Source organism: Rosa rugosa, chromosome 5 (genome assembly GCF_958449725.1).
Source record: "Rosa rugosa chromosome 5, drRosRugo1.1, whole genome shotgun sequence".
NCBI lineage: Eukaryota > Viridiplantae > Streptophyta > Magnoliopsida > Rosales > Rosaceae > Rosa > Rosa rugosa.
The window spans coordinates 17,674,505-17,684,325 of NC_084824.1; the positions used below are offsets into that span (position 1 = coordinate 17,674,505).

The 9,821-nt window shown below is 40.0% G+C and overlaps 1 non-coding gene and 1 pseudogene across 1 annotated transcript; one reads left to right on the forward strand and one right to left on the reverse strand.

Moving 5' to 3' along the window:
• Positions 1-4,143: 4,143 nt before the first annotated feature.
• On the reverse strand, positions 4,144-9,463 carry LOC133711285 (uncharacterized; annotated as a pseudogene).
• Positions 8,982-9,088, forward strand: LOC133713246 (small nucleolar RNA R71). The gene has a single exon (XR_009847914.1). It is a non-coding gene; the product is annotated as a small nucleolar RNA R71 (small nucleolar RNA).
• Positions 9,464-9,821: the final 358 nt, after the last annotated feature.

A 9,821-nucleotide genomic window follows, 5' to 3' on the forward strand; every position in this document is an offset into this window, starting at 1 on the left:
TAATAGTTCCATCTGCATTAAGCTTCACAGTAAATACCCAACGACACCCTATAGTCTTCTTTCCAACCGGCATAGGTACTAGCTCCCATGTTGCATTCTTTTGAAGAGCTTCCAATTCTTCATTCATCGCCTTTGTCCATTTTGGATCCGTCAATGCATCCTGCACGTTACTAGGAATAGATACAGTAGATAATTGATCAACAACAAGTGCATGTGACCCAGAAATCCTATGGTTAGACATAAAATTAGCTATAGGGTATTTAGCTTTGGCTTTGATATCTGGTTCATATTGTTTCTTAGGAATTCCCTTGGTAACCCTTTGTGATTTCCTAGGTTCGACACTTTCTAACCCAGAAGATTCATTAAAGTTTAGGGGTACCTGAGGAGGATCATTCTGACCGGGATCTTCAGTTGGTGATGCAGAAGGGGGAATATCTTGTGTGCGAGCTTCAGATACGTCTTGATTTTGATTCAAACTATCCAGAAAAGTCGTCTCTTCTGTCTCGGAATTCACAACACTCTGTTCGGCAGTTACATTTTCTGTTTCGGAATTCACAACACTCTGTTCGGCAGTCGCATTTTCTGTTTCGGAATTCGCAACACTTCGTTCGACAGTCGCATTATCTATTTCGGAATTCATAATGCTCTGTTCGGCAACTGCATTTTCTGTTTCCAAATTTCTACCCTCAAATGTATCATCCAAATTTTCCAAGTCTTCAAAGACATCAAAATCAATAATAGAACGAGGATTCCCTTCACAACCTCTCTCCCCCTGAAGGGAAGACTGAGAAGCTCCCCCTGAGTAATAAGACTCGGATTCACGAAAAGCAACATCAAGAGAGACATGTAAAGTGCCAGTAAGAGGATCATAACATCGATAACCCTTCTGGAAGTTAGCATAACCAATAAATATACACTTACAGGCACGGGGATCAAGCTTGCTGCGTTGAGGCTTGGGAATATGAACATAAGCTGTGCACCCAAACACCCGGGGCTCCAAATTAGGCATAGAAGGGATGGTCAAAAGTGTATGAAGCTTCTGATGAGGATTTTGAAACTCAATCACCCGTGAAGGAGTACGGTTGATAAGATATGCTGCTGATTTCACTGCTTCTCCCCAATAGGACCGAGGTACATTCATTCCAAACAAGGAAGCACGAACAACTTCCATCAATTGCCTGTTCTTCCGTTCTGCTAAACCATTCTGTTGAGGAGTATAAGAATTGGAGGTTTGATGACGAATTCCATGTGACCGGCAAAACTCAATCATAGGGCCATTCACAAACTCTCCACCATTGTCAGACTGAAACACTCTGATGGATTGTTGATACTGAGTTGCCACCATTTTGTGAAATTCGGTAAACATTCCAAATACATCACTCTTATTCTTCAGTAATGACACCTATGTCATGCGAGTGCAATCATCAATAAACGTTACAAAATACCGAGCTCCAGAAAGAGAAGGAATTTTCGCAGGACCCCAGACATCAGAGTGAATCTTCATAAAAGGAACAGGACTTTTATTAAGACTTGGTGAATATGAAATACGGTGACTCTTGGCCAGTTCACAAATGTCACAGTGGAAATCCAAATCACTAACAACTGAAAACAATTGAGGTTGCAGCTTCTTAAGATAACAAAAGGATAGATGACCTAAACGGCGATGCCATAACCATACAGCTTCCTTCGCATTCTCTACCCCGTTGATCTGATTAGCTTGTCCCAAAAGATGCTTCTGTTTCTTTCCAGTCTCTGTCAGATCCAGATAGTATAATTTCCCCCTTCTAACACCATAACCAAGAATCCGTCGAGTCAGAATGTTCTGAAACACACAGAAAGACGGATAGAAGGTCACAATACATGCAAGAGCTAAAATAATTTGACCAACAGACAGGAGATTATAGGCTAGTGATGGAACAACTAGGACAGATTCAAGGGTTAAGGTATCAGATAAAGCAATAGAACCTTCTCCGGTGACCGGAGTTGGAGTACCATCAGCAGTAGAGACAACGTCTTGAGGGGAACGTCTAAGGTTTTTCACAAGACTTGGGTCATTGGTCATATGGTCAGATGCACCTGTATCAATTATCCATGTACTATTAAAAGTAACCTTACCCTTCATACCTGACTGCGCTACATTAGCGGAGGCATTGTCTAGGTAAACTTCCTCTGTAGTAGCAACAGCGGCCTTGCCCAGATTCTTTCGCGGTTTCTTGGTGAAGTCCCACCAATCAGGGTAACCAATCACTTCATAGCACCGCTCCTTGCTATGACCTAATTCCCCACAGATAATGCACCTTTTGTTTGCATATGGATTTGGTTTACCCAGAAGACGGCGTGGAGAAGGTCCTGAGAAGCCTGGAGGAGGACCCTGTTTGCGTTGAGCCATAACAGAAAATTTGGTAGTCACCGAATGCCCAATAGCCTGTTTCTCTGATTGCATCATTGAGGAATTCATGATTTTCGCAGGTTTGGATTTTCAAGGGTTTCAAGATGGATATGAATGTTTTGGAAAAGAAATATTTTTTTTTTCTTTTCTTTTTTTCGAAAAAAAGTAGGGTGATGGTGGTTTGAAATTCAGGATGGTTTGATTTCAATGGTGGTGGTACGCAGCGGTTTGTGGTGTTCTTCAGGATTCAGGATTCAAAGGATGCAGCGCAAGTTCAAAGGATTGAACCTGCTTTGATACCAAGTAGAAAAGAATACTTCAATTCAGGGTTAATTTGATAATTCTATTCATCCCACAATGAGGGTATATATACAAGTACAAAGGAGTAGTCTAACTCTAATAGGAAACAATCTTTCCATAATTACAGGATATCCTAATTAAATAAAATCCTAATTACATACAGATTTACAGCGATTCTACACTAACTCCTTAGAATAGGGTCAAGATATAGCTATACTAGGTTAAAGGGTAAGGAATTTGTGGTTGACAAAAGAAAAGGCTTAATGTAGGCTCAAGGGGGTGTATCTAGGGGGTTGCACAACTTGTGTGCATAAAAGGGGCACATGCTTTATTTGGCTATGGTGGTTAATCCTAGTGCCTTTATCCTTTCCCATCCATCATGCAATTCAACCGTACGCTTCAAGAGGCTTTGGGGCAAGTTCTAGCATTTATCCTTGTATAAAATATGCAAGTCGAATCCGAGTCTCAACCAAGATGAATAAAAGATGAGATCATGCAAAATCCACGTCAAGAAAATAGGATGATCTATTCTAATTCACTCAGAAAAGAAAAGCACATATATAAGCTCAAATTCTCACAAGGGTTAAAATCAAGTTTAGCTCATCCTAGCATGCAACAATCAAATTTCAATCGTAGCACCAATCTAACCATCAATGCAAGACAAGCTAAGCATGATAGTCATAAAAATCTATTAACAATTACTTAAAATCATGAATCAATACATGCTTGCTATCATCTTGTGACCATAATACTTTCCGTAAGAAGTTCATGCTCATCATAGTGTTTGGAAGAACCCTAAGACTTAGACTAACAAACAAGACTAAAAACCCAATGAAAAACACAATTTATTTATTTATTATTATCTTTTTTTTTTTTTGAATAAAGTAAAACAAAACACCGAACACAGACCTAAAATAAAATATAAAAAATACGAAACCCCACCCCCAAACTTAAATTGAGCATTGTCCGCAATGTGAAGAGCAAAGCAATACCAGGATTGAAGTGCATACTGTTGGAGAGGAAAGATCCCACATTGGAAAAGTGACAAAATATAATATAACTTATAAGTGGGTGGCTCTTACCCAATTGTACCGAGACCTTTTGTGATTAAAACCCAACACGTATCGGGTGGTTAAGTTGGGACAATATCGGTACAATGGTGGACCACGGGCCACGCTTGTCGCTGTTTAACACATACTGCAATCCCAGAATATAAAACAGCAGTACAGCAATAAAAGTAAGGGGACAGAACACGACCAAAACAACTAACGAATGAAAAACAACTACTAAAATAGAAGAAAAGAGTTAGAAAACGTCCCTGGTATGAAGGTAGCAGATGTGAACACGATTAGAAGCCTCATTCTTGCTGAACACACTCATCTTCTTCCAAGAATCATTGGGCTGCCTCCCAACAAGCGCTAAGTTTTATGTCTTCAGCCAGACCAAGTTTAAGCTCATTCATTTGGAGGATCAGTGAAGGAAACATGCTGCTCATTGGTGTCAAAAGATGTCTCCAAGTAAGGTTTGAGGCGTTGACCATTCACTTTGAATACAGAGTTGTTCCTCAAGTTCTTAATTTCGATTGCTCCATGGGGAAACACCTTTGTGACCAGAAAAGGACCCATCCACCGAGATTTCAACTTCCCTGGAAAGAGTTTCAGTCGAGAGTTATATAGCAGCACCTTTTGGTTTGGTTCGAATGTCTTTTGACGAATGACTTTATCATGAAACCTCTTGGTGTGCTCCTTATATATTTTTGCATTCTCATAAGACTCATTACGAATTTCCTCCATCTCATTCAGCTGCAATGCTCTCTGTTCACCGGCTGCATTCATGTCAAAATTGTAGTGCTTGATTGCCCAATAAGCTCGGTGCTCCAACTCCACTGGAAGATGACAAGCCTTCCCAAAAACTAATCGATATGGCGACATGCTAATTGGAGTTTTATAGGCTGTCCTATAAGCCCATAGAGCATCATTCAAACGTTGAGACCAATCTTTCCTATCCGGGTGAACTGTTTTCTCCAAAATATTTTTAATTTCCCGGTTGGAAATCTCAACTTGACCACTAGTTTGAGGGTGGTAAGGTGTAGCCACTTTGTGAGTGATGGAATATTTCTTCATAAGTGATGCGAAAGGCTTGTTGCAAAAGTGTAGTCCTCCATCGCTTATAATGGCTCTAGGAGTGCCAAAACGAGCAAAAATATTGTCTTTGAGAAAGGAGAGTACCACTTTGTGATCATTAGTCTTGCAAGCAATTGCTTCAACCCACTTTGATACATAATTCACTGCCACCAATATGTAGAGATTGCCAAAGGATTGAGGGAAGGGTCCCATGAAGTCTATTCCCCAAACATCAAACAATTCAACCACCAAAATATTACTCAAAGGCATCATGTCACGTTTAGAGATATTACCCATTCGTTGGCAGCGATCACATGAAGAACAAAATTCAAAAGCATCCTTGAATAATGTTGGCCAATAAAAGCCACTTTGAAGGACTTTAGCCGCTGTTTTCTTGGCTCCAAAATGCCCACCACAAGCATAACTATGGTAGAAACGAAGAATGCTTTGAAACTCACTCTCTGGTACACATCTTCGAACCAATTGATCTGAGCAATATTTGAATAAATATGGTTCATCCCAAATATAATGCTTCACTTTAGAAAGAAATTTCTCCCTCTCTTGCTTGCTCCAATGCTCTGGAATTTTTTTAGTAACAATAAAGATCACAATATGAGCAAACCAAGGAGGAGAATCACGTACCATAAACAATTGTTCATCAGGGAAATTTTCATTCAAAGGAAGGCAGTCCACTTCATCATCCTCAAGCACCAATCTACTCAAGTGGTCTGCAACCACATTCTCACTTCCTTTTTTATCTTTTATCTCCAAATCAAATTCTTGAAGTAAGAGAACCCAACGGATCAGCCGAGGCTTGGCATCTTTCTTGGCAAGTAAATATTTAAGGGCAGCATGATCAGTGAAGACAATTACTTTGGAACCAATCAAATAAGACCGGAACTTGTCTAGAGCAAACACAACCGCGAGCAACTCTTTCTCGGTGGTAGAATAGTTAAGCTGAGCATCATTTAGAGTCTTTGAAGCATAATAAATAGCATGAGGAAGCCTCTCTATACGCTGCCCCAACACTACACCCACCGCATAATCTGATGCATCACACATTAATTCAAACGGTAAGTTCCAATCCGGAGGCTTTATGATAGGAGCTGAAGTTAGGAGTGCCTTGAGCTTGATAAATGCCTTTAGACATGCTTCATCAAACACAAATTCTGCATCTTTTGCTAATAAATTGCTCAATGGTCCTGCAATATTGCTAAAATCCTTCATGAAACGCCGATAAAATCCGGCGTGGCCAAGGAAAGAACACACTCCCTTTACTGTTGTTGGTGGAAGAAGATTGGTAATTAAATCCACTTTTGCCTTGTCAACTTCAATGCCTTTGCTTGAAACAATATGTCCCAACACAATACCTTGCTTGACCATGAAATGGCACTTCTCCCAGTTTAGCACAAGATTGGTTTTTTGACATCTTTTGAGCACTAGAGCTAAATGAAGCAAACAATCATCAAAAGAAGAACCAAAAATAGAGAAGTCGTCCATAAATACCTCAATAAATCGCTCCACCATGTCGGAGAAAATACTCATCATACACCGTTGAAAGGTAGCCGGTGCATTACACAATCCAAAAGGCATTCTCCGGTAAGCAAAAGTACCAAAAGGGCGAGTAAATGTAGTTTTTTCTTGGTCCTCCGGTGCAATAGGAATTTGATTATACCTTGAATAGCCGTCAAGGAAACAATAATAACTATGACCCGCCAATCGCTCGAGCATCTGATCAATAAAAGGTAATGGAAAGTGGTCTTTGCGTGTGGCAGTGTTGAGCTTTCGGTAATCAATACACATTCTCCAACCCGTAGTCATCCTTGTAGGCACTAATTCATCTTTTTCATTATTCACAATGGTTATTCCTGACTTCTTAGGCACCACTTGAACTGGGCTCACCCATTGGCTATCAGAAATTGGATATATAACTCCAACATCTAGAAGCTCCAAAATTTCAGCACACACAACTTCTTTCATTGGTGGATTCAAACGCCTTTGTGCATCACGTGTTGGCTTCATATTGTCTTCAAGATGGATTCAGTGCATACACATTGTAGGACTTATACCTTTAATATCTGCAATTGTCCATCCAATCGCTGTTTTGTGAGCTTGAAGAACTTGCAGCAACTTCTTTTCATCTTCTTCACAAAGGTCCGAAGCAATAATCACTGGAAGTGTCTCAAATTCACCCAAAAATACATATTTCAAGTGTGATGGCAGTGGCTTGAGCTCTAACTTTGGTGCTTGCTGAATGGAAGGCACAACTTTATTTGTGGACAGAGGTAAGGACTCAAATTGGTTCCATGCACTTTCTTGATTCAAAAACCGGTGCAGCATTAAGAAGCTTCTCTAACTCATCAACCTCTTTCTTGGCATCAAAATCCATTCCAGATTGTGTCAAGCATACTTCAAGGGGATCTTGAGATGAATTCAAAACAAAATATTCATGAGTAATAGGAGAAATAGAATCAACCGTAAAGCATTTACCATCTTCAGAGGGACGTCGCCCAGCTTCAAAAATCTTGTACTCCACCGACATGTCACCAACTGTCATAGATAGAAGTCCATCTTTTACTTTAATTATGGTATCAGCAGTAGCCATGAATGCACGACCCAAAATGATTGGTACATCCTCACTTGAATAAGCATCTGGTTCAGTTTCAAGAATGACAAAATCTGCAGGCAATATGAACTTATCAACCTTCACTAACACATCCTCAACAATTCCCTTTGGCCTCTTGACTGATCAGTCTGCAAATTGCAAGGTGATTGATGTTGGTTGCAGGTCACCAAGCTTTAATTTCAAATATAGAGAGTACGGCATCAGATTAACGCTAGCACCCAAGTCCATCAAAGCATGCTCAAAATAATGGTCACCAATTGTGCAAGGGATTGTGAAGCTGCCTGGATCCTTCAACTTTGGAGGGAGTCTTCTTTGAATTACGGCACTGACGTCTTCTGACAACAACACCTTCTCATGATCTTCAAATTTTCTCTTATTAGTGCATAACTCCTTCAAAAACTTCGCATAAGCTGGGATTTGTTTAATGGCATCAAGCAAAGGAATATTAATCTGCACCTTGTGAAATAGTTCCATAATCTCAGTCAAGTGCTTATCTTTCTTTGGCTTCTGAAGCAACTGTGGATATGGAGGTTTAGGAACAAATTGAGACTCTGTAGTAGGCCTTAAAGTCGTTTCTGGGGTGCTAGAAGTCGCTGGGTTTGAATCAGTTCGTTTTCGGGATTGCTGTTGCAGCTTCAATCCTTCTGCAGATTCCTTCTCTGCTGATTCATTAATTTATGGGTTCCCTTGTTCAAATTCTTCTTTATCTCATGGACTACGAACTTTAAGATCAACTTCTTTACCACTCCTCAACGTGATCACAGCTTTCATAGGCTCATGTTTCTCAAATTGACCTCTTGGATTAGCAAGAGTTTGGCTAGGTAAACGCCCTTGTTCTCTCTCATTCAAGGCAGTGGCAATCTGTCCAACTTGAACTTCTAGCTTAGAAATAGCTTGAGATTGAACTTGCTGCTCTTTCTTGGTCTCTTGAATAGCTTGAAGCATCTGAGCATTGGCCTTTTGAAATTCCATCTGATTTTGTGCAAGTTGCTGCATGGTTTCTTCAAGAGATGGTTTCTTTTGTTCAATTGGCCCTTGATAATTTTGCATGGGAAGATTCCTTGGCATCTGCACTTGATTATTATTGCTATAAGAGAAATTCAGATGTTGCCTCCAACCTGGATTATAAGTATTTGAAAAAGGATCATTCACAGGCCTTCTATAGTTATTCACCATGTTGACTTGCTCATCTTGGAAGAAATTTTCGGGACAAGCCTCTGTGGTATGCGCAATACTTGAACATAAAGCACATGTCTCCCTTGCAACCTTATTTAACAGAGGTGTAAGGCTCTTCATTTGTCTTGCCAAGGTTGCAACTTGCTCTTCCAACTTAGTGTTTGCACTAATCTCATATAGTCCTCCTCTTTTGGGCACTGTTGTATAAGGATCATATTGTTGCGAATTTTCACATATAGTCTCAAAAGCTTGAATTGCCTCTTCTGCCGTCTTTCCCATCAAGCTTCCACCAACTGTAGCATCCACCATACTTCTACTTTGGGAGTTCAAACCTCTGTAGAAAAATTGAGCCTTTTGGGGTTTAGAAAATCCATGATGAGGACACTTCAAGAACAAATCCTTATAACGCTCCCAACTCTCATAAAAAGGTTCTCCTTCGGGTTGAGAGAAACCAAACATTTCTGCTTGGAGAGCATTGGTTTTCTTAGCTGGGAAGAATTTCAACAAGAACTTTTTAACCAAATCATCCCAAGTATTGATGGAACCAGGGGGAAGAGAGCTTAGCCACTTTCTTGCCTTGTCTTTCAATGAAAAAGGAAAAAGCCTTAAATGGATCTGCTCATCTGATATCTCATATCGAAAGGTTCCACATATGTCTTTGAATTCCTCCACATGGAGATAAGGATCTTCATTCGTCTTCCCATAAAAGTTAGGCAAACTCTGGATTATTGCTGGTCTAATCTCAAAACGCACTCCTGCAGGAATGGGCGCTACAACAATACAAGATGATGTTGTGAGTGCAGTAGGAGCAGTGAACTCCTTCAATGCTTTTGTTTCATCTTCTGCCATTGGAACCACAACTTGCGCTTGAGTTCTTGCTTGCCTTAAAAGTCTTCTACGAGTTCGTTCAATCTCCGGATCGTATACAATGAGATCTAAACTCTGGGAATGACGACCTTGCATAAACAAAATTCAAACCTACAAGAAAAACAAACAAAAAATAAATAAAAGAAAAGAAAAACTATATAAAAATTAAGTATGGCACAACTGACAAATCAAATTGAATTAAGTCAGTCCCCAGCAACGGCGCCAAAAACTTGTTGTCAATTTTAATTTAGTAGTCGCAAGTGCACGAATCAATTGTAGAATAGAGGTGCAAGCACGAGGTCATTCCCTCAAGGACTGATTGAGACAATTTTTTTTTTGA